At 37.8% G+C, this 26,080-nt stretch overlaps 1 long non-coding RNA gene across 1 annotated transcript; it reads left to right on the plus strand.

Annotated features, from left to right (window-relative positions):
* Positions 1-3,305: 3,305 nt before the first annotated feature.
* Positions 3,306-25,832, plus strand: LOC134548635 (uncharacterized). Its single transcript, XR_010079839.1, has 3 exons — positions 3,306-3,392; positions 12,293-12,343; positions 23,407-25,832. It is a non-coding gene; the product is annotated as an uncharacterized LOC134548635 (long non-coding RNA).
* The last annotated feature ends 248 nt before the right edge of the window (positions 25,833-26,080 follow it).

Here is a 26,080-nt window from a genome sequence, read left to right on the forward strand (position 1 = left end):
ATACTATCTGTTAATTTTGTCTGATTATTCTTACACTGAAGGCAATAACCTTTTTAATACTGTTGTTTATGCTCAGTAAGAAAATCACAGAAGGATAACAGCACTTCAGTAGGACTGACTACGGGGAGGCTGCATGGGCTAGAGCCCTGGACTCCCCAGGGTCAGCCTGCCAGGATCAGTCCTACACTCAGCAAGAAAACCCAGAGGTGGTGTCAACTTGGTGAGAACCATGGCTGGGCAGGACAGAGCTGTGGGGAGGTGGAGACTGGCCCTACTGGGACATCACTGGGGCAGGGTCTGACAGGTCAGGGAACTGAGAAGACCATTGGCAAGATAGGGAGAGCCCAGGGGGACTGTCAGGGACAGTCAGGCCTCTTAGTGCCCTCATGGCCCTGGATTAGATATTCGTGTTATAGAAACCTAAATTATTTTCTACATCTGCACACCTAACATAGATCTGACTTAGTCTACTCTAAAGCATAACAATGAAATAAAAAGGATTACACAGGTGTTCATCCATTTGAAATGTTTTGGGATACTCTCTCTAATCCAATACTGTATTTTCAGGATAGAAAAGTTCTTCTCTAAATCCTTGTATTAAATCTGCTCTACCCATTTAGATTTCTCAAGCCTTTGGGAACCACGTGTGATAAGTCAAACATATTTTTGCATAAAAGAACCAAATTCCTGCAGACTCCCCTGTCCATATTGGCTTCGTCTCTTTTGACTACATGTAAACATGTACCTTATATGTCAATACCTGGGCATTGGTTCAGTTTCTTAAATACAAATATTTAGTGCCATTTGAAAGGATCTATATTATCTTCCATATGGTTTTGGTGACTATAAAACAGGGAGACCATCATCCTTTTTCAGTGGAACAAAAGGTCAAACAATTTGTACCCCATCATTTCAAATGGCTGCTTTTTTCAACTGGTATTAAGGCCTTAAAGTTAGAGATAAAACTGTAATTACATCCATTAGGATATTTTCCTTATTTCACTAAGTGAAGCATCATTCAGCCATTAAAATTCCCAAAACTTTTGGTGTAACTGCAATATAATCTGTTGTTTCCTAACCTGTATATGTGAATATAATTTCTACTTAATTGTTGGAATTTAGACACAGTCTTCAAAGATATCATATTATTTTATCAGGCTGGTTTTCCAGTTGTTTAGGGAAATTTTCACATCTAATCCCATCTTCCTATTACATTGTCCAAATCATTATTAAGTTGCATTGACTGCTTAGTAGACTCCTGAATAACTGGATACTTTCTAGCTATTTGGCAAAGATCATTAGTAATAACAACATATAAAAAGTCCTTGTAAAATCAAGATATGGAAAATCAACAGCTTCCCCCTTATCTACAAGGTTTGCTACCTTGTCAGAATTAGGAAAAACATTTAAAAAGAGGATTATTTGACAGGAGTTGTTGTTGGAATGTTGCTGTTATTTTTCTCCTTGTTATCTCCTGTGTAGTTACAAACATTTCCTTTATTATTTTATGGTACTTTTCTGCAAAATCAAGTTGACCACAGAATCACAAGCTTGGAGGAGACCTTCAAGATCAAGTCAAATCCAGCCCTAACACCTCAACTAAACCATGGCACCAAGTGCCACATCCAGTCTTTTTTTAAACACATCCAGGGATGGTGATTCCACCACCTCCCTGGGTAGACCATTCCAGTACTTTATCACTATGTCTGTAAAAAACTTTTTCTTAGTATCCAACCTATATTTCCCTTGGTGCAGCTTGAGGCTGTGTCCTCTCGTTCTGTCAGCTGCTGCCTGAAGAAAGAGACTGATTCCCATCTGACTACAGCCACCTTTCAGGGAGTTGTAGAGAGTGATAAGGTCACTTCTGAATATCCTTTTCTACAGGTTAAACACCCCCAGCTCCCACAGCCGTTCCTGACAGGGTTTGTGCTCCAAGCCCCTCTCCAGCCTCGTTGCCTCCTCTGGATGAGCTCAAACATCTCAACATCCTTCCTGAACTGAAGGGCCAGAGCAGGACACAGCACTCAATGTCCTTCCCAAACTGAGGGGCACAGACAGAACTGGACATAGCACTCAATGTTCTTCCTAAACTGAGGGGCCCATAGCTGGACACAGCACTCGAGGTGTGACCTCACCAGTGCTGAGCACAGGGGAAGAATGACCTCCCTGCTCCTGCTGGCCCCACCATTCCTGATCCAGGCCAGGATGCCCTTGGCCTTCTTGGCCACCAGGGCACACCCTGACTCATGTTCAGCTGCTGTCACCAGCACCCTCAGGTCCCTTTCTGCCTGGGTGCTGTCCAGCAAAACCATCTCCTGCCTATAGCATTACAGGAGATTATTGTGGCCAAAATGCAGGACTCAGCACCTGGACTTATTAAACTTCATCCCATTGGACTCTGCCCATCCATCCAACCACTCCAGGTCTCTCTGCAGAGCCCTCCCACCTTCCAACAGATCAACACACGCTCCCAGCTCAGTGCCATCTGCAAATTTATTAATGAAAGACTCAATCCCCTCATCCATGTAATCAATAAAAAATATTGAACAGAGCTGGCCCCAGCACAGACCCCTGATGGTCACCACTGGTGCCTGGCCCCCAGCTGGATGCAGCACCCTTCAGCTCCACTCTCTGGGCCCGGCCATGCAGCCAGTTCCTGACCCAGCACAGAGTGCTCCTGTCCAGGCTGTGGGCTGCCAGCTTTTCCAGGAGTGTGCTGTGGGAGACAGTGCCAAAGGCCTTGCTGAAGTCCAGGTACACAACATCCAAAGCCTTGCCTGCATCCACCACGTGGGTCAGCTGGTCATAAAAGGAGATCAGGTTGGTGAAACACGACCCACCCCTCCTAAATCCATGCTGGCTGGGTCTGATATCCTGGCCATCCTGTAAGTGCTGTGTGATAACACGCAATATAAACTGTTCCATAAACTTACCAGGGACTGAGGTCAGGCTAACTGGCCTATAATTTCCAGGATCCTCCTTCACGCCCTTTGTGTGAATGGGAGTCACATTGGCCAGGTTCCAGTCATCTGGAATGTTGCCATGAGGTTTTTTTCTGGGTTGCCGAGCGTTCATGTTGAAGGATAAACGTGCAGTTTCTTGCGCTGGTTAATGTAAACACTGGCCATGTTTTGCTAACTGTCTTTCATTGTTTACGTATTTCTAGGTGGGCGGAGAAAGGTGATTGACAGTTAGCTTGACCAATGTGATGAGGAGGTGGGAATTCCATCCTCCAATCCACAGGCCTCATAGGAAATGTATAAAAGTGGTTTCTGTAATAAACCCGGGTCTTCCTGCCCTGATCTGCTGAACCCAGAACTATGTCCCGAGTCTCTCATTCTGGTCAGGCCCCACGGTGATACTGGAACCTCCACAGTGAGCCAGGACTGTTGGTAAGTGATGGAAAGTGGCTTCACAAGTTCATCTGCCAGCTCCCTCATCACCCTAGATGGATCCTATCTGGGCCCCTAGATTTATGAGCAGCTATGTGGCTCAGCAGTTCTCTGACTGCCTCCTCCTGGATATCAGGGGAACCATTCTGCTCTCTGACATGATCTACCAGCCCAGGAGGACAGTTGTCCTGAGGACAAGTCTCTTCCCACTAAAGATTGAGGCAAAGAAGGCATTAAGCATTTCCACCTTCTCCTCATCTGCAGTTACTAAGTTCTCACCCACATCCAATAGAGAAGAAAGGTGGGACTTACCCTTCCTCATGTTGTTAATATATTTGTAAAAACATTTTTTATTATTCTTTACAAAACTTGCCAAATTAAGTTCAAACTGAGCTTTGACCTCTCTAACTTTTTTCCTACATGCCCTAGCAACCCCCTTAAATACTTCCTGAAAGACCTGACCCTCCTTCCAAAGATGATACATCCTCCTTTTATTCCTAAGTTCCTCCAAAACCTCGTTGCCCATCCAGGCTGGACGTTTCCCTCATCAACTCATCTTTTGGCACACAGGGACAGTCTGGTCCTGTGCCCTTAAGATCTCTGTTTTGAAGCATGCTCATCTTTCCTGGACTCCTGTGTTTTTAAGGGCTACTTCCCAAGGAACTCTCTGAATAAGTCTCCTAAATAGGCCAAAATCTGCCCTCTGGAAGTTCAGTGTAGAAGTTTTATTGGTGTTCCTTTTCATTTCACCAAATATTGAGAACTGTATAATTTCATGGTCACTGTGCCCCAAGAAGCCTTCACCACATTCCCCACCAGCCCATCTCTATTTGCAAACAGGTCTAACACAGTCCTCCCCCTGCTGGGCTCACTCACCAGCTGCAACACAACGTTGTCCTCCATGCACTCTAAGAACTTCCTGGACTGCCTCTTTTCTGCTGGAGTAAGTTCCCTGCAGATGTCTGGTAGGTTAAAGTCACCTACAAGACAAGGGCTGGTGATCCTGAAACATTTTCCTGCTGGTTATAGAATAAGTTCTCCATATCTTCTTCCTGATTGAGTGGATGATAGCAGACTCCCAATAGGACATCAGCCTTATTGGCCTTCCCCTTAATTCTTACCCATAGGTGTTCGACTTCATCGTCATTAATTTCAATATCTATGGCATCAAAAACCACCCTAACATGAAGGTCCACTCCTCCACCTTTTCTCTCTTTCCTGTCTCTTCTGAAGAGCTTGAGGCCATCCAGTGCAGTGTTCCAGCTGTGAGAGTCGTCCCCCATGTTTCCATGAATACATCATAGCTTTACTGCTATACCATGGCCTCCAGCTCTTCTTGTTTGTTACCCAGCTGGTCAGCATCTTTTCTTTTCTCACTTATTTCCCCATTCTTTACCATTTTAAGACAAACACCTTGTCTTCTTGTTTTGGTTTTTTTTTTTGTTCTTAGTCTTGAGGACTTCATCCATTTTTTGTAGTTCTAAAAGACAAATGCTAACAGTGTATCTCTAAAGCAGACATTCAGCAAATGCCCTTAAGTGTTATGATTCATAGGGTCTCATTACCTAAGACATAGAAACCTTCCTCCTGGAATGAAATCCATAGAGTAATGAGGTAACCATCTAAAGGGTAGTATTTTTAGAAGAGAAGAAATGGGATTTACAGCAGTTAACACCCTCAGTGCTGGGTATATGTATATACCATACAGAGAAATGAGCTGACCTTTACAATTGCAATATTCCTAAACTCATTATTTAGGAACCAGCTGAATCTGGATTAAAGGACTGAAGTGCCCTCTAAAGGTAAAAACACGACTAAGAATAAAGCCTCTTTTCTTTCCTAATAAAATGAGATAATACCTAAATCATTAAACAAAGAATCTACTAATAGCTTCAAAAAACAGAATAAGCATTATCTAAACATGTTTGGAAACTTGTGTATTTCTGGGAAGGGATGCTATGTTTCTGGATCTTTTTCCTCAATATCACTTCTCAGTTGGTTGTTTGGTAATTTTAAGGAAAAAGTTCAGTCTTGATATTTTTTGCTAAGGAACTCCTCTTCAGAATGTTATAACAATTATATTCATCTTTCTTCTTATATAATCAAATTAGGTTTTCTTAGCAACAGTGCTTTGCAGATTGTATATTCTTACATGCATTAACCTTTTAATATTTAGTATACTCTTTGTCCTACTGGTTTTTATTTGTCCTCTGTCATCTGACCTAGTTGTCATTTTTGGTAGACATCTTTCAGATCAGGTTGGTGAAGGACTTGTGATTATGAAAAATTAACTTCTACTTTATTTGTTGTTTTCCTGCACTTGCTTGAATTTCCAGTTTGAAATTATCTGGCTTTAGGCTTCACCTATTATGTAAAATACAAAAGAAATGTTATATATCATAGTAATATCCACAGTAAAAAATATTGCCAAACTATTTTACTCTATGGAGTGTATGTGTCCGGTGTGGAGAAAGGCCATAATCTGTGGCTGAGAAAATGTTCATAATTTTATGGAGATCAGGGGATCATTATTGGACCCAGTCTTGTTTAATATCTTTATTAATTATCTGGATGAGGCGATCAAATCTACCCTTGGTAAATTAGCAGAAAACACCAAGTTGTGTGGGTCTTTCAACCTGCTGCAGGATGTAGAGGCTCTGCATAGGGATCTGCACAGCCTGAATCAGAGGGCTGAGGCTAATGGTATGAGATTCAACAAGATCAAGTGCCAGGTTCTGCGCTTTGGCCAGGATAGCCCCATGCAGTGCTACAAGCTGGGGGCAGAGTGGCTGGACAGTGTGCAGCTGAAAAGCATCTGAGGGTGCTGGTTAACAGCTGGTTGAACAAGACCCAGCCTGTGCCCAGGCAGCCAAGAAGGCCAATGGCCTCTATCAGGAATATTGTGGCAGCAGGACCAGAGAAGTCACAGTCTCCCTGTGGCACTGGTGAGGCCACACCTCTTCTGCTGTGTCCAGTTTTTGGGAAAGGGAAGGACATTGAGGTGCTGGAGTGAGTCCAGAGAAGGACAAGAGAGCTGGTGAAGGGTCTGGAGCACAAGTCCTGTGAGGAGCAGCTGAGGAAGTTGGGGTTGTTTATCCTTGGAGAAAAGGAGGTGCAGGGGAGACCTTATCACTCTCTACAACTGCCTGGAAGGAGGCTGTGGTCAGAGAGAAGAGTTTGGTCTCTTCTCTCCTGCAACTAATGATAGGGAAAGTTGATATGTCTCAAACTGCATCAGGGGAGGTTTAGGTTGGACATTCATGACAAATTTTTCACATAAAGGGTGATTAGATATTGAAATGATCTGCCCAGGGAAGGGAGTGGAGTCACCTTCCCTGTTTAAGGAAGGACTGCATGAGGCACTTAGTGCCATGGTCTAGTTGATGTGGTGATGTTGGGTCCTGAGTTGGATTCGATGACCTCAGAGGTCTTTTACAGCCTAATTGATTCTGATTCTGGTTCTCAAAACTTTCATATCAATTCCCTCTAATAAGACAAATTGACTTTTTCTAAAGCTGTCCATACCTGTTAGGCTGAATGTTTAATTGCCATTAGAGTGTTTAAGAGGTAGCTAGCTGTATGCTAGAACATCTATTTGTGCCTGTTCCTCTGCTTCATTCCTGATGGCTATCTCTTGCATGACTCTAGGTCCTAGCTCTCTTTAAGCTCTTTTCTTTAACTCCTGGTCATTTTTTAAATTCTCTGTTCCTGATATTGACTCTTGACCTTGGACTTACTTTTTCATATCTCTCCAGAGTCTGTTTTCTCCCTTGAGGTCTTTTCCTTGATTCTCAGTATTGTGCTGGACTTTTTATAAATCCAGAGCAACTAAATATCTACAACTTCATGAGGGTTATGAAGGCTACTAAATGCTATTTTTTTTAATAGTCACATCAAAAAAGGTCTATTTACACAGTTTTAATTATTGGGATTTTGTGTCCATGTTCTGTTGTCACTGAAAAGCAATAACCAGTCTTCCAGATTCTATTTTTGTGTGCTGCTTTTCACAACATAGCATTGAACTCCTTTAGATTGTGACTTTCACAAAATTTCTTCCATATATTTGTTATTTCTTAGTACTTTGTTTCCTGATCAAAACAATGGAAAACATCTTGAAGTTCATTAAATCTTTAACTGTGAAAATAAGAATGCTTAACAGGAATAACCTTTCTCTGTGCATAGAGTGTAAACCTTTTGAATTTAACTTAATTCTAGTCAATATCTATCAGTGAGATTCATTTCTGTTGTGTGGGTTAATTTCTGTATTGCAAGCAACACAATTTTCACTACAGCTTCCACGTGGCAGTGATCATGGCTTACAAAGTTCCTGTTACGCTCCTTGTATATTTAGTTTGATTCATCCTAATAAAAAGTATCCAATGCCATATAAGATAGCCTAGTGTATCGGTGACTTTCATATTTGAGTGATAGAAGCTGCATAGGACCTGTGGGAGATTTGTGTAACACTGCACAGGAAGGTGAAAACTCAGTGCAATGTGTCTTGACATAGTAATGGACTCACTGAATCAAACCCTTAGTTCACATGAGAATGTCAATATTTAGACAGAAGATTCACTTGCAAACATGGAATAAGTACTTATATATCAGCTGGAAAAAAAAATTGACCTGAAGACATATTTTATTTTCTTATAATTTCCTTCATCATTATGAAGACTAGTATTTTATTATCAAATTTTATACAACTTAATTAGTATGTGTTCAAAGCAGTGCACATACAGTTCTCTTCGCATTCTTAAACTTGTTCCATTCTTAATGTTACTCATACATTGGGTTTTGTAATTTCTAAAATGTTAAGTTTTGCCTACACTAACTAATTCTGTACCTCACAATGTAATTAATATTAATTGTTGAATGCAAAATCAACTATTCATATGACTTTCAGATTTTGGTTTGTTTTCAACTCTGGTTCACAGTATGAAGGACTTCCATCAAAAAAAAAAAAAAAAAAAAAAATTGGGTAAATAGTAGATGATTCTTGTAATAGAAGAGTACTGGCCTACTGAAAAATATTCATGGAAGTTGACTTCCTAAAAGTCAACTACTTAACTAAATCTTCTAAAGACTTTGAATGAAAAGCATTTACATGCTTGTTAATAAGCATAAAATCTGGTTTTGGGTTAAGTATGGAAGAGAGAAAAGTAGTTTATTGAAAAATAAATGAAGATTATAAATTTTTAAATCTGAGCTCTTCAAGGTTAGAACAGAAAAAAGACCCAACACAAACCAAAAAACCACCACAAACCCCACAGCAATTTAGCAGATCTTAAGGGGCTTCCACATTATTTGTATGGTTTGTTGCCAGTAGACCAAAACTTTTATATAAGCTTACAGCTCTAGAGTTATTAGTGAAAATTATTGTGTTATTAGCACTGTACTACCAGATATGAAACAATGTTGAAGTACTCAAGCCAGCTTCTAATATAGGTCTACTATACTAAAATTGTGACAATAGAATGATTGAGCTAAAACTAACCTTTAAACAAGTGAGACAAAACACTTAGAACAGCTTAAGATCTTTGTTAAGAAGATACATACCAAGTTACTATTTGTGGTACATACTGTGAATAAACATTAGCACCCTGGAGCTGTCTTTTAATACATCTATAAAGAAGATTGAACAGGAAATCTTGCCAAATGTTTCTGTTTAAAAAGTATTTTATTACTTGCAATGATACAGATTTTTTTCACTGCTATACCAGTGTTTTACAAATGGAAATAAAATGGTATGGCTACAGAATATTTAAAAATGTAATTCAAAATTTGATTATAATTAAATCTTGAAATTATTTCTTTAATAGTTAATTATAATTGATAGTGATTTTAGTGCAATACCTTCACCCTTTGGCAGGTCATGGGAACTGAAATAGTATATACATATGTAATTTTGTGTTTAAGTGATCAAAGGCAGCTTCCAGTCAGATCATATTGAAACATGGTGTCTTATTTTCTAGATCAAGCTATGTCTGTTCTGTAATGAGAATATTTATTTCAGCTTCAAATAAGAATTAAATCAAATAGGAGTTTTTTGAACTTACCTTCAAATTGACATTCTTGTGTTTTGATCATCTATTCAACAATAAATTGAGAGTATAAATACATGCATAAGGAAACAGCAGGCATCCTTCATGAATGACTTTTCAGTAGATTACATTAAAGTGAAAGTATCCTTTTTCTAACAAAGTGGCTTAGAAATGTGGTAGCAGAGCAATCTGTGGAGAAAAAAATGATTTAGAGGATGTTCTAGAGTATTTATCTGTGATTAAAATAATTAACAAAATAGAGTGTCACTCTGAACTTGAGACAAACCAGCATGCCATGTTCCTGTCTGTTCAACTAAAGTCTGCCCCACATCTGGGAACAGATATGGACTTTTGGGAATAGTCCATGGCTTGTGCTAACATCTGAATTGTCCTCAGCTGTTCATGTAGAAAGCTACTTGGCCCAATCAAAACTGTGACAGAGATTGCTCTAAATATATTTGTACAGATCACCATGTTTCTATCTTTATCAAAATTTATGTTCTCTGGCACAGTTTGATTTATAATTATAAATGTAAACATTGAGAATTGCTTGATAAATTATATATCTTTGGCTTTTTTTAAGCATTAAGTGATTTTTCAAATTCTGACTTCCTAAATGTTTCATCTTCAGCAATTCCACTCTCTAAGGCAAAGATATCTTCACAAATGCAAAGATGAAGTTCAGTCCCTTAGTCTTCGATGAGCTCCAGAAATTGCATTTGTATTTAACTGTCCAGGACAGTCTGCAGGATTGTGTTTGGGTACAGGACTGTGACCAAGGCAGAGAGGTAAACAGAGAAGAAGGAAGAATGATGTTTAATTTTAATTTCAGGGAATTCATATTGGATTGTTCAGATTCACTCCAGGCAGGAGTGACTCTTGAGTTGAAGAACTCAACTTCAACTCATAGATATTATGCAATTCTCTCAAAATTAGTCCCTGCAGAGTCTTTTGTAAGGAAAATGTTGAGCCATGTGCTGCAAAGATTGGTCATCCATGAGGACATGAGGACATCATTCATTAGTCATCAGGACAAAGCCATTGTTGAATCCTCTGAGATCACCACAAATACATTTCAAATAATACGCAAAACTGTATCCAAACTCAACAGCCAACCATGTTCTCTATAACAGGATGAACTAAACCCCTATATTTTGGGTTGTTCAAAATCCTAATCCAAATGTTATTTTTCTGGCTTTCACTTGATAGCTATATAAACAACTTTGATATAATTGCAGACCAGGATATTCCCATAAATGCTGGTCGGTTGCTCTTTCTTTTCTAAGATTAAGGTTTCTTTCCTATTGCTCTTTGTAAAAACTGTGGAAGCCCAGATGACCCCCAGGATCTCACAAAACACCCTCTTTCGATTTAGACTGGCACATTACCTGTATGATATTGTGTACACCTGCAAGACTAACATGAAGACTAAATCAATGGATGAAAAGAAATATTGTACCAGTATTTGCTTCTGAAAGGATAAACAGACACATAATTTAAAATTTAAGGTATTATAATAAACTATATTAGTGTATAAGTGTGGGAATTAGTATATAAGTGTGGGAAATGGGTATCTGGGTGTTTTTTTGTTGTTGTTGTTGTTCTTGTTTTCTTTTTAATCTTTTAAAGATCAACATATTTTAATAAAAGCAACCACTGTCATTTCTAATTCTTTATATGCTATGTTAAACAAACTAAATTTAAATGATGGGCTGCAGCATCAAGGAATCCCCACACCTGCAGTACTCAGGATTATTCACGTAATGAATTCTCTAAATTTCATCTTCCAGAATTATATACACTAAAAAAAGAGGGCAAAGAAGTAATCAAAGAAGATTTTATTTTTACTGTCACTTTAAATTCATTCACATTGAGCAAGATGACTGGTAAGAGAATCTAATTCAGAGTTAGCCTGAGAATCCTGTCCAGACAGTATTTCTACATTTGCCCATTTAATATCCAAATACTGATTTGTCCAAGAATGTGACTGCCATCTTAACTATCTGTTGCTTCCCTCTGGCAGTATTGTTAATGTGTTTTGAGTCATTATCTGATGAAAGATACTGGCTTGTGTGGCACTTACAAAGGCATACTCTAAACTTTTAAATGTTTGAGAGTGTGGTGTCCCACCTTGCATTTGCTATTTGCTACATAGTCTGACCATGATGCTTTTGAATGAACTGTATCCTATTTAATAATTAATTTTTGCACTAAAGAAAACATGAAAAATCAGTGGGGCAAGGATACAGGCTGTATAATAAATAAATGAAAATATAAGTAAACAAGCAAGAGTGAGAGAAAATTTCATGTGAGGTAAACCTGGACTCTTTTAAATGATTTGATGGAATATCTACATCTTGTCACAACAGTGATAGGAAGGTGGAAAGATGTTAAATGCATGTTGCTGGAGCCAATACTACATTCCCATGGTTTCAGCTTAGTTTTCTTAAAAAAAGAAAATATTGAGGATATCTGTGGAAAGGTAACAAATTTTCATATGATTCACCAAACTGCTTTCTGGTTGCTGAATGAGGGATCCTGTTTTGTCTGAAGACCAGTGAATTTCAGTTATCTCTGCACTACCAGTATTAGGTCTGCTACCAGTACACTTGTGGGACAACTTGCAGCATCACTGTCTGTGTCCAGGAAACTCTACTGCATTGAGCCAGTGATGGTGAGGGACAGAGACTTCATGAATACATGCAAGTACAACAGGACAGTTCTCTCCACCATGGACTTAGGGCCAAGGATGTGAAAATTGGAAAAAAACCCTAAAAAATTCTGAACAAGTGCTGGTACCTCTCTTAGCTGTGAATTTCTTACCTCTAAAGCTAAAGATTTATGTTTGTTCTCTTGCAGGGCTCATGAATCTTGCTTTCTTAATGATCAGTGGCAGAGCTTCAACATGAGGTGAAAAGGCTATTCCCATTTTCTTTTCTCCTTCTTATTACCTGCATTCCACCCTTATGCTTATGTGGTGATCAAGGCATACTCCTCAAGAGAAAAATAAAAGTGATTTTAGTTTGAAATCCTTCAGATTAAGTATACTGAACTTTAATCCTCCAAGTGATTTCTTTAATCAAGAGTCTATCATACAAAACATGAGCGATGCCTTCCCTCATTATCTTTCTCTCACTGCTCTGCTTTAAAGGCAAAGTAATTGAAACAGTTTTATAGGTGGCTCAATAACTGGCACTGTCACATTACAAGTTTACCTACCCATTACCTACCACAATGGTCTTCTTAAGAAATTTATGAATTTCATCTGGAGATAGTTGAGGGCTGTGCATCCTCAAGAGGAGACAAGAACAATTATAAGCATAATGGAATGGAATTTCAAACTCAGGCTAGAAAATTTAGCTCCTTCCTCAGCATGGGTATTTTCAACGGCAAATACTCTGTGAGAGGTGCTAACTTGATCTACATTTTTTGAAGAGTCTATATTTTTTATATGTATGTGCTTTATTTTAGTTTATCCTATAGAACTAGAATTACTTCTATCATCTGTCATTCTTTATATTTTTTTCTGAAATATTTGCTTTTTTTTGTATGTATTGGAAATATATGACACTTTTCCCTTTACTGCTGATATCAATTTTATTTTTTTTCTGAATAGCTGTAGATATAAATTTGATATAGTTAATGTAACAGTCTTTGACTGTATCTTTCCAAACTCCATAGGCTGAAATTTCAGTCTTGTATCTGAAGACATTAATATCAGCGCAAGTGATATCATTGGTACATTACTTCTTGGTATATTATCTTGGTAAGTGGAAATATTAGGGAATTTTATTAGAGACAGCTTGCCTTGTTAATTAATTAGGCCTAACTTGCTCCTATTCAGATTTGTCAAAAAATGAAGACAAACTGGTTGATAATATGGCTAGAGACCATAAAATGTGAGAATATAACTCTAGCAGCTGTTTGAGAACAATTTTACTCATGATCAAATGCATGAGATTTGATTCTGTTTCTCTCTCCAACTATTAATGTAATTTGCGAAATTTGACCCAAGGAGCTGTATAAAATAGAGATACTAAGACCACAGAGTGTTAAACCTGTTGTTCAGAACCCAGCATTAAAGAAAGTCAAGTGAGAAAAAGTTCATAAAACCTAAGTCAATCAATGTAAGCAAGAGGCTACTCTAAATAACTCATTCAAAGTCACTCTCACTGTAATAAAAATTTGTCTTTTCATGTTGATATTACCTTCTGACTGCAAATGTCTTTCTGTTTCTTGGATTTTTTTTCCTCTTTTCTACTGAGGCATTTTAGGCATTAGTGTTATATTGAATGTCCAACTTCAGATAAGTCAATTTAGGTGAGACAAATCTCAGGTTGGTTGTCCGAGTGGGTAAAAAAGGCTGAACAGTCTGTGATTAGGGGTCATTTATACAATGTCCTGTTACAATTTTGTGGTTGAGAGTCAGAAAATATTATTACATTGATTGATATACCTAACATAGCTGTTGTGAAAATTATTACTTTGTATAGATAGAAATAAATCCAAAAGTTACAATTCTACCTCCTCTAGTCCAACTAAACTGTATGTAACATTTCTCATCAGTTTATGTTATAAATGAGAAGATTGTTCAAAGCTTTTGGTAGAGGAAATTTTTCTCCTATCTGATTTCAACAGTAACACAATGAAGCACATGACACGTAAACTTCCATCTTCCCTTGTATTTTCTTATCCAAATAAGACTCATATTTATTGCCTACAAAAAAAATCTTCCAGTAACTGAAGGATAATTATCTATTTTTCTGCATTTGTATTTGCTTTTTTTGTGAAAGCAGAATTTCACAAGGTCTGAAGATTACAAAATGCACTATCTCATCTTTTTAACCATTGAAATGGGAAAATTTCTAATTGTGAATTCAAATTTATCACAAAATTAAGCTTTTTTACTGATTCTAGGTTGTGCCTCAGTAGAGAAAAATGCACATATCAAATGATCTGGTCGATTTTCATACAACCATAGAATCACTTAGTTTGGAAAATACCTCCAAGATCATCAAGTCCAACCTATGAACTTGACCACTAAACCGTAGCCCTGAGTGCCAGTCAGACTTTTCTTGAACACCTCCATGGATGGTGCATCCACCACCTCTTTGTGTAGTCCATTCCAGTGCTTGACAACCTTTTCTGTGAAGAAATTCTTTCTGATGTCCAAACTGAACTTCCTGCTGTGAAACTTCAGGCTATGTCCACTTGTCCTGTCACTAGTTCCCTTGGCGAGGAGTCTGACCAGCACCTGTCTACAACTTCCTTCCAGGCAGTTGCAGAAGTGATAAGGTCTCCTCTCAGACTCCTTTTCTCCAGGCTGAAGAACCCCAGCTCCCTGGGCTGCCCCCATAGGACTCACTCTCTAGACTTTCACCAGCTTCATTGCCCTTCTCTGGACTCGCTCCAGCACCTCAATGCCTTTCTTGCAGTGAGGGGCCAAAAACTGGACACAGCACTAGAGGTGTGCTCTCAACAGTGCCCATTACAGAGGAACGATCACTGCCCTGGTCCTGCTGGCAACACTAGTTTTATTATATAGGTCAGAGTGCCATTGGCCTTCTTGGCTACCTGGGCACACTGATGGCTTGTGTTTGTAGCCTCTTATTACATCTGTCCCATGAAGTTCTATTTGACACCTCAGGACATCTCAAATGACAGTGTGGGACACTTGTGAACTCAAAAAGCAGTGATGATCAGGCAGTAGTATTGAGTCTCTTGTCAAAATAGTCTGAAGTGCTTTTAAATCTCCTAGAGTGTCAAATTTCTGTGATCCAAAGCCTAATTTTAATGCAACACAATGGTATAATCTTGGCTCATACATCAAGAAAATTGCCAAAACTTTGGAAAAGAGTGTTGACAAAAATGCATAGGCTAGCACCATGAAAGGTAACAAAGGTGAGAATGCAGAAAAAGTAAGAGAGAGTTGTTCAAGGATTCTGCAGGAATAACAGGTGACACAAATCTTAAGGGGAAAATTAAGAAAAAAAAATTTTAGTCTCAGTAATCAATTGCATAATATTAAGCAAGAAATATTTTACATTTTTAATTTTACATAATTTATATGTGTTATCTCTATCCATGTCTAGAATATCTACAGTTATTTGATATTCATGTCCAGTTTTACCTGCTGTTTTGTCTCTTCATTTTCTTCTCCAAATACTTAAGTTCCACAGTGGAAGGGCAATAAGTTTTTTGATCAAGGTTTTTAGTAAGGGAAACTTTTTAAAATGCAGAAAGACAATTTAATCTGTTTTATAATTCTCTTCCCTGTCAGTAGAAAGCAGGATATGTGTGGTAGATATTGTTAAATACATTATAACAAATTTCTGGTGTAAAACTGAAGCAAGTCTGAGTTCTGAAGTCTTTCAAAATAACGCTGCTCTAGTATGTTCTGGACACCTTATTTCCAAGAAGTAGACAAGAGTTTTCTCAGGGTATACACTTGGGAACAAAGAGACAATGTTCTTTGTTCCCAAGTGATGGTAAAATAAAATATATTAAACCATTTTCAGGAGATGAAGAAAAAAAAGGTCTTGATCTCCCTCCTACTTAATTATTCATAATAAATAAACTACTTAATCTTATCACACTTGAACACAAAAAGGAATTAAAGAAGCTTTTTTATCTGTAGGGGTATGAAGAGAAATAGACATCAGGAATTCAACCCAAAGAATGTGTTAAATTACCTAAAAAAATATATTCTACCCTCTCTCAAGGCCTATCCTAAATAATTTGAGAACAGAGGTGACATTTAAAAGCAGACGGGAAGGTGGGCAGGAAGATCACAGCAGAAACGATGAATTTCTTGTGCTGCTATATAACACCATCATTTTTCTTAATTATTCTTGACATTTCACCTATTATTCCGTGAGCTCCCTCAGAGCATAGAAGGGAAAAATGCCAGTTGCTTTTCAGAATACAATGTGAAGAGGTACTTACTGTCAGGTTTTATGGCTGAAGTCTCCCCTTTGATGCACAGAATCATAGCACCACCTATCTGGTAACATCAGCTGTTATGTTTGCAGATGTGCAACCCATGGCAGAGTATGCAAAATGTGGGACGTGGAGGGTATTGGTGTGGAAGGAGGTCCCTAGACTAAACTTGGTTTTATGCTGGAGGAGGAATACTGAAGATATGCTGAAATAAAGTAAGGCTTAAGTGCTCAATTAATCCTCTAAGAATAATTTTCAAAATTTGTCTATAAAAATAGATAGCATGCATCTGCATAGGACATTTAAATTTAATATATTTTCTAAACCAAAGGATCAAAATTATCTATCATAATTGAATGAAACATTAATTTCCTCTGTTCCTCTAGGGTGTTGCTGTAAAACAAGGATTAAGAATTCTTCATCAGTGTGAAAAGGATGTAGGGGTTATACTTAGAAACCTAAAGTTTACATGGAAAGATAGAAAACTAAGCAGAAAATTCAAACCACTGGTGGTATAATTAATAAGAGACTTTAATTTCATTGGGGTTTTATTTTCTATACTTCAGTGAATCATGATGTATATGTAAGAAATAAATTGCTAGCTCACAAGATTGCATCAATCAAGATAATCGCTAATATTGAAAAGAAAAAGAAAACCAATTTAATTATGTCAATACAATTAAAAGTATATGCTAAGGAATCAGTAAACAGAAGTCACAACAAATAACTTCACAAAGCAAAACACATATGTGATACAAGGCTGTCATCCATGGCAGAATGTATTTATCCATCTATTTATTTATTTATTTATTTAAGGGAATATTGACCTCTTCCTGGACGCACAGTCTCAAAATTGAAATCCATTTTACTCTCATGAAACTTCTTGGAAATTTGATTCATTTTGAAGATAAACATCTCTTCCTTAAATCATTCCCGTTTCTAATAAGATCCATGAATATAGGATAATGAAACTACATTAGCTGAAATCTGTATAATCTCAGTATGTTCCCCTCTCTTACATTTCATTCCAGGAAGGAATATCTTCCATGTCAAGCCACTATGAATAGTCAGTTCTTTAGTATTTTTTTGATCATTTTTCTCGTAAAATCTGCACTCCTTTCCAATAGCAGAATTTCTCTTAAGCTTCAGTATCCTACCAACTAGCACTGAAAGAGAAAAAAATAACACTTTTGCTGCCTGATGGATAGTAATATATTTAAGAAGTCGTACTTGCAAAGCACTAAGCACTAAAGCACTTCCATTCCATAACCCACTGTTATGATTTATATTTGATGTCCTTTAAATATATTAGATTCTGAATAACTTTAATGTAGAGGTGTGGTGGATTGACCTTGGCTGGTTGCCAGGTGACCCCTGAGCTACTCACTGAGCTACTCTACCATTCCCCTTTCCAGCTGGACACGGGAGACAAAGTAAGATGGAAAACAACTCATAGATTGAGATAAGGTGGTTTACTAAAACAAAAGAGAAAAATTGTGTGTTCATAAGCAAAGAGAAAAAAAAAAGTTTAATTGTCTACTTGCCATCAGCAAGGCATGTAGCCATTTCCCTGGAAGGAGGGCTTCAGCATGCTTTGGAGGGCAAACACTGAAAAAAATGAATGTACCCCATATTCCTCCTCCCTCCTTTAGCTTTGTATCTGAGCTGACATCATGTGGTATGCAATATCCCTTCATTCAGTTTGGGTCAGCTGGCCTAGCTGGGTCCCCTCCCAGGACCTTGCCCACACCCACCTCTTAATGTGGGGTGAATGTTGAGAGACAGCATTGATGCTGTGTCAGTGCTGCTCAGCCAGAGCCAAAACTAGTGTGTTATCAACACCTCTCCTGCTACCAATGCAAAGCACAGCACTCTGAGGGCTGCTGTGGGGAGGTGAACTCTGTCTCAGCCAGACCCAGTACAATCTCCAACCCTTATTCCATGCTATTTGCATCACATAATTTATATATCTTCTAAATGTTCCAGTGGATGTATTTACCATTACTGAAATCTCTTCTTACTAATACATACAACTTAAACATTAGTAAACCATCTCTCTATCCAACATACAGATCTGTATATTTTCCTTAACTTCTATCCTCTGTCCTATTTATAGATATAAATAATATTATAGATATTATTTTCTCATTTCATGGGCTTCCCCCACCCCTCTAGATCCTTAACTTGGGTTTAAAATTCATTTCATCAGTTGATGTCATTCATGCTACTTACTGTAACACACACTACAGATTATTTTCCCCTCAAGGTTAAACCTCCTTGAGTCACACACCAGGTCTCTCTGTCCTTCTACATTACCCACAGAGTACACCCTGGTCCTTGGGCAGAGACAATCTCACGAATAGGTTTTCCTTTTCTCATGGGAGGAGAAATTCACACAGACTTCCCCCAGCCAAGTAGTGTGTAGGGATTGAGTTTGGGCAGGATCAGGGTGGTTAGCAGCTTCCTTAGGGTTCACCAGCCAAGTGGCTTCTGCTAAATTTACACCCCAATGCTTCCATGTCCCATTACCTAACACTCTTAACATAGTCTTTACCAGTGTATTATACCTCCCAGTCCTTCCAGAGGCTTGCGGGTGCTGAGGAATGTAATACATCCACTCAATGCTGTGTTTCTTTGCCCAAGAGTTCAGAGGTAATCTCAAAAATTAGTCCCATTGTTGGATTAAACTTTCCTTGGGGTACCCTGTTGCCACAAAATGTGTCTCTCAAGGCCTCAGATGGTGTTTTGAGCAGTGGCATGGTTTACAGGGGAAGTTTCCAGCCAGCTGGATGTTGCATCTACTATGTATGTAGCTGTCACTTTGGTAGGTTCATGGCAGTGATCCAAGATGGTCAAGGACCACCAGGCCTCATCATATAGGAGACTCAGCCATTCTCTGTTCCAAGGAGATTTCACTCATGTGGCTCACTTGATGACAGCACATGTTTCACATTGGTGGATAAATAACTCATGGGATAGCCTCTGTGGTCTGCCCCTCAGCCATAAGCCCATCTGCGTGTTGCATCCCTTCCTACGTGTCCTGATCTTCCACGGGCCCATCAGGCTATAAATAGCTCAACCTTTCACTCCCAGTCTATCTACCTGAGCTATCCCAATCTTGCTATCCTTACCTCGTCTGAGTCATCTTCTCTGGCAATGCACCAAAATCTCAGCCTTTTGGCCACTTCATAATCTCTTTCAGAATTCTTGGTAAATTCGATTTTCCTATTTGGACTCATTGGATAATCAATGCTACCCCTGATTCCATTTAGCACTGGTCATGTGACATGTGGGGATGTTTTCTCTGAACACCCAGTGTGACATGGGCAATCACAGTGCCAAGAGGAGACATACTTCTGTCCCAACAACTTCTGAGGCAGATCAACCCCCCTCATAGTCTGTTAAAATCTCTTTTTTGAGCTGGAGTGTAGTGGGCTTCTGATCCTTGATTGCCCTGGCTCCAAAACCCTAATGGTTGACTGGTTTTCTTCTGATGTTCTTTGCCAGATTTTCTGTGTGCGAATATGCTTCTCAGCTTCAGAGCAGAGCATATTTTGCATGGCTGATCCTGTCCAAATGGGTTGTTAACCATCTCAATAGGCACATGATGGTGTCCATCCTGCCATTTTAATCCCCAAAACTGGATCTCCTGTGCACATTCCTTTACCTTACTTTGTTTTAGAGCAAAACAAGTTTCAGAAGAATTTGGGCTATCTTCTTCCCTTTCTCAAAAACTTCAGTTGTATTTCCCTAGACAATGATGTCGTCGTATATTGCAAGTGTTTTAGAACTTCACTCTACAGTCTGGACTGGTCCATGGCAGATAATGGAGCCCACACCTGGTAGGTTTTCACCCCTGGGACAGCTGATTCCAGGTATACTGGACACCCTTCCAAGTGAAAGCAAACTGTGTCCTGTGCTTTGCTTCCAGAGGGATTGAGAAAAATGAATTAGTGATATCAATTGTGGCATATCATTTGGCTGCCTTTGACTCCAGATCATACTGAAGTTCCAGCATGTCTGGTATGGAATGAAGATTAAATTCCTACATTGCATCTGTGGTCATACATTGCAATTTATCTTGTAAAAATCATCGACTGTTATGAAAGCACTAAAACCTGAGAAAGAAGGAATTTTATTCTGTTGAAGATAGATAGATAGATAGATCGATAGATAGATAGATGTATTGTGTGTAATGAGAAAAGTAAGGTAATTATGACAGCTTGTCCTTGATGTCCTTCAACAGAAAATAATCTGGCATAAATATTTAACAGAAGCATGATACAGACAATTCACACTCTCCATTTATGATGTTTTTTATATGTTATTAATTTTTAAATTATTGGATGTCTACATTTTTTCATAGCAAAGTCTTATGACTTGAGGGAGGTGTTGCCTCAGGCAAAGCACTGCTGTTTGATTTATCTTCTGCACTTGTCTTGCTTTAACAATATGAACTTTTTTTCAGAGAAGTGCAAAGCTGTGTTTGACCCCACAGGGAAAAAGTTTTATTTTTTAAGAAATGTGTACAAAGTACTTAATAAGTTATGTCACTCAGTTTTACTGTATATTATTTTTTCAGTGACTACACTTAAATTTCTAAATCCCCAGATTCCAACATTTTAATAAAAACAAGACATTTTTAACAAAATGTCAGCAGCGAAGTGATCAAAGTGCTATGGGAACAGTTAGGCAACAGTTTGAGCTTTGAATTTCCTATTCGCTTTCCAAAACATTCACTTAAAAAGCGTTTATTGAAGCTGAACTGCCTTTATCAGCCTGATCAGAGCTCCATAAAGAGCATGCATGATTCAACTGCCTTTCCAAGCTTTAAAAATATAACTTTGATATATGCCTCACAAGTACAGCACAATAGTTTTCATGCTCACGTTTGTTAAGATTTAGTGCAGCGATTAAAGAACAGAAGGGCTCTTTGGTGGCAATTCTCAGACATACCAAATATCCCAAAGCACAACCTTCTACAAATCAGAGATTAAGGTAGTGACAAAAATTTCCACTTGATTGCAGTTTTTTCCCTTTAAACTTGTGTCAGGAGTGACTATGTTTTCGATCAAATCTCTGAGGATGGTGATTTTTTTCTCATTTTTTTACTTTGTGAGAAAAATATCAACTGAGAGATAAAAAGTGACATTTTATGTGCCTTGTCTAGAAGTCAGTCGATTTATTTGAAAAACTTTGTGTGTTCCTGACCTATACATGAAGTTTGTGACATGTCTCTTGTCAAGTATTGATCATTTAAGACTTTACTGTTTGCTTACTGCAATGTAGCTAATAATGTCTTTTTATTTAGTTTTGTGGCTTTGAATTCTTATCATGACCCAGCTGATTTCTCTGGGATATTCTTGCCTCAGCTGGGTAAATGGGCTATGGAAATTAAGCCTATTAAAGCACCTTCCCTGGGCAAAGAGACTTTGTTTTCCATCAGTTCATACTGCAAGTGGTTTGCATGCAGATAGATACATTTGGAAGCAGCAGATGCCATCAATCTTTATGACTTCCTGATACACACCATTTCACCTCTACCTCTTGTAAGGGATGGCTGAGCAATCATGCTATATTCTCCTTGAATGATGTAGAATTTTCTCATTCAGCTCACCTCAGCATTTTGTGGTAATTGCTAGGACTACACAAAAGATAGGACTTTCATCAAGTCTCTCTTTGGTGTCTTTCAGATGGCATTCCAAACTGCCAGACCTTCTCTCTCAACACTTTAGTTATACTGTCATTCTTTCCATTGCTTCTCAATTCAGGATGCAATTACATCTTATTTTCTTAATATACCCAGACTATTTTTATACAGATTCAAAGTTCTAGCAAAGGCATTATTCCTAGGTTCACTGGTAAATCTTGTATGCAACTGCGAGAAGCCAGTAATACGAGAAAAAAGCTCGTATCTTTAGGAAATTTGTATCTATCTCACCAGAGAAACAGTATGATCTTCAGCAGAGTATTTTAATTGTCTTGTTAAGAACTGTAGGTCTTGCCACCACAAAGAATTATATGATGGAGTTTCTGAAGCTGACATTCAAGTAGTTTGCAATGCAATGGTTCATTTTCTGTAAATTTCAAATGCAATGAACTGAACAATATTTCAGACTTATATTCAGCGTTAATTAGACACAGGTCTAATTAACAGGCACAGCTGTCTGCAACAGCTCTTTTAACAAAATTTTAAAATCTACAGGTGGTTTCAAATATCTGTTTGAACCAGGGTGGAGGAAAATGTAACAGAATTTGATTTGAAATTCATCAATAATAATGGCAACACCCAGCTGCATCAGCCAGAAATAGAACCGCATTTGTCAAATTAATTTAAAAAAACTCCAAAACCCCTCCCCCTAAATTCTGTAACTTACAATGAGAATAGAGTGAAAATTACAAACTCAGTATAAAATCAGTGGTTCTAAAAATTACTATTTAACTTTCCTCTAACTCTCTACCTGCCTATATTATAGAGACTTAGGGTCCCTTTACTTAAAAATTCTTAAACTCTCATTTTTTTGTGCATGTCTTGAGCTGTGCCAGTTTTATTACAGCTCAGCAGTTTGGAGATTACTTTGTAACTCAGTTCAGTCAAAACACAAAGCAAGAAATTCCTCTTCCAAAATATTGCTATGTTAGATGTGAAAATACTTTTTACCATTAGCTTAGCATAGTGACAGAAGTGGACTGCTAACAAAATTTTTTTAAATGTTATTTTCATTAAACTAAGCTGGAAGAAAATGTTCTCATTTCCGTAAGAATGAGACAGTCAAAAGAGCTGCCCAGCGAGTAGAATAGGCAAATTCTCTTTTTTCTCTCATTTAAAAAAATCACATTCCTTAAGGAAATAGGTTAATCATCTGGCTATATGTTTTATCTGATGGAGGAGTGGTTGGAAAATCTTGCTAGGAAAGGAAAAATCTTGAATTGTTATGCATGTTCTAAATAGTTATTCAGAAATTTGCTTATATCACATTAACAGAAAATTTTACCATTTCTGAAACAGATATTTTTTATCTTCCCTTTTTCAGGGGACATCCTAGTTCCTTGCAAGCAAAATTATGGTGTTTTTTCCCTACTTCAGTGAATCTTGCATTCTTTTCTGCACAACTTCGGCAGAAGAGTAAGAAGACCCTGAACACATAGTGTTGTGAGGACTATAAGCTGCTGGTGATGAAGCTCTTCTGGGGAAAACAATTGAATCTACTCTGTGCATATATGCCAATATTTGAACAGGTTGGCAACTCTGTGAGAAGAAGGTCAACCCCCTCAAATTTAGACATGGTCTTAAACAAAGCACAAGTGTAAAGCAACAAATTGAGAAGCCCTCTGCCCTCAAGAAGTGTTTTCGAAGTTCTCAAAGTGCTTAGCAGCTGAACATTGACTTTTCAAAGTCTGGCAAGAAATGAAAGTCTGCAATTTTGGGGTTGTATATATATACTAGAAAGCTAGGCAATACTAGCAACTTTTCTCAAGTTCTGCCTGAGTGGCTGATTGGGCACTTGGAACATTTTTCCACCTCAGATGCCACAGTACATATTTGGAATGGTTGCTAGACTGCACTACCCAAGAAACTATGCCCAAAGAAAAGTCTAACAAACTGTCTGAAGTCAAAACTATGCAATAAAACATACTGGCAATCAAATATCGTAGATAACAAGGCACAAGTGTTAGAGCTCATGTTGTGATCCTGATAAATTTACTAATGCAGTTCTGGCAACCAGTTAAATGTGAGAGTAATTTTAAAAGTCTTCTAGTAGTTTTGTCTTCTGTGATAGCTCTCTATAAAGCATTTTCTGTGATTTTTTTCAGTCCCTGTTGAACTCATATTTCAACTATTTAAGAACAGGAACACTTACAGGCTTTTCTTTTCTACTTGGTTACCCTTTACCATGAAGCTTGAGGAACTCAGCATATCTGAGATTACTGACCTTTTTGTCAAATACAGTTGAAATTACTTTCCTTCAGAAGCATTTAAGGATAACAAACAATCTGACATAACACACTCACACACAAACTTAATGCAATCCTATTTGAACAGGAAATAACACTAACATTAAATTTTAAAATGTACCAAAATTGAGACCGTTTTCTTAAGGAGTAGCTCCATCTTTTTAGATCTTTATATCAAACTGCATGCTGACTGACTCTGTCTGACACCTGGCGATTACTTTCTTGATGTCTGACGCTTAACTTCTAGCTCTTGCTGCCTTTCACTTGAGTTGAAGTTTGATCTCCTGGCACCTGAAAATCCAGACTCCCAGAATGTTGATAAAGAACATTATTTTTAGAGGTAGGAAAGAGTGAAAGTGAAGATACTTGGAATTCTTTTGACAATAAATAACACTAGGAAATGAAAAGTTAATGGTTTCCCCAGCAAATGAATTAAATTTTTTCCTGGTGATTAGAAAAATAGATCCTAAAGGTCTGTTATTTCAGCGTCACAGACTGAAAGTCTAAGGTAATAACACAATGTCTCTAATAGAATAAAAACCCAAGTAATATAAAAATTAAAATGGGAGAGGACTTGAAATGGAAAGCAGAACTTAAGGCTTTATCCTCATAGTCAACACAGTAGTGATAAAAATGGTGCAACAGGAAAAAAAAGATCTTAATCACATGAGGTAGATTCTAGCTATTTTTGCAGTGATTTGACATAATGACAAACAATTCAGAATGACAAATAATACCTGGAGGAAAGAAAGACCTCATTTAATGCTGATTTTCCCTGGTGAGGCTTATTTTTTTAACTGTAAAATTACATAAACACAGAATTATGCTCCTAACCTTGCCAAGGCGTTCTTCTGCCTTATGGAGTGTTGTGATACATAAACCTAAATCCAGTTGAGACTGAGAAATTATTCTTTGTTTGGCTCTGTTCCCTGAGGCAGCTGTTAGAGTTGGCACTCTCAAACATGCCTGACAGACACACTCTGAAAATGTATAGCAATCTCTAAATTTATGCAGATGTCCAGATGCTAGAATGCTGATTGAGACATGCATGATGAAGGTTTAGTTGCGTGATCCTTCCTGAAAGTAGGAAGTTTAAATCTTAATTTCCCACTTCCATTCAAAAGACATTAACCTTGAGGATATATAATTCTGCTGCAAAAGATCACTGACTAGCTCTGTTACTGAAATCATATTTCAATTCAGAGGATTTATTTGGTGAGAAAATGAACACAAAACAGTGTACTTCATTAATCTGATAGATTATCATGATTAGAGTATTACTAGAAATATGTCTTTTGTGTAATATAATAGTATTTAATATAATAGTATTTAAAGTGGGTGATGGAGTTCAGATCACCTTCATATGCTTTATTCGTAATAATGCTCTTCCTTTCTGCTTTAATGGCTGGTTTGCAAAAAAGAGCACATCATCAGGAAGCTGGATAATATGGTGCAATTTAAAATACAGATTTGTGTCCCTCCCAGCAAAAGGTCTTCGAAGGCATAAAAGGCATAAATAAGAAAAAAAAAAAAAAAAAAAAAAAAAAAGAAAAAGAAAAGAAAAAGAAAAGAAAAAGAAAAAAAAAGAGAAAAAAGAGAAAAAAGGAAAGGAAAGGAAAGGAAAGGAAAGGAAAGGAAAGGAAAGGAAAGGAAAGGAAAGGAAAGGAAAGGAAAGGAAAGGAAAGGAAAAGGAAAGGAAAGGAAAGGAAAGGAAAAGGAAAGGAAAGGAAAGGAAAGGAAAGGAAAGGAAAG

The sequence above is a fragment of the Prinia subflava genome, chromosome 3, assembly GCF_021018805.1.
Source record: "Prinia subflava isolate CZ2003 ecotype Zambia chromosome 3, Cam_Psub_1.2, whole genome shotgun sequence".
Classification (NCBI taxonomy): Eukaryota; Metazoa; Chordata; class Aves; order Passeriformes; family Cisticolidae; genus Prinia; species Prinia subflava.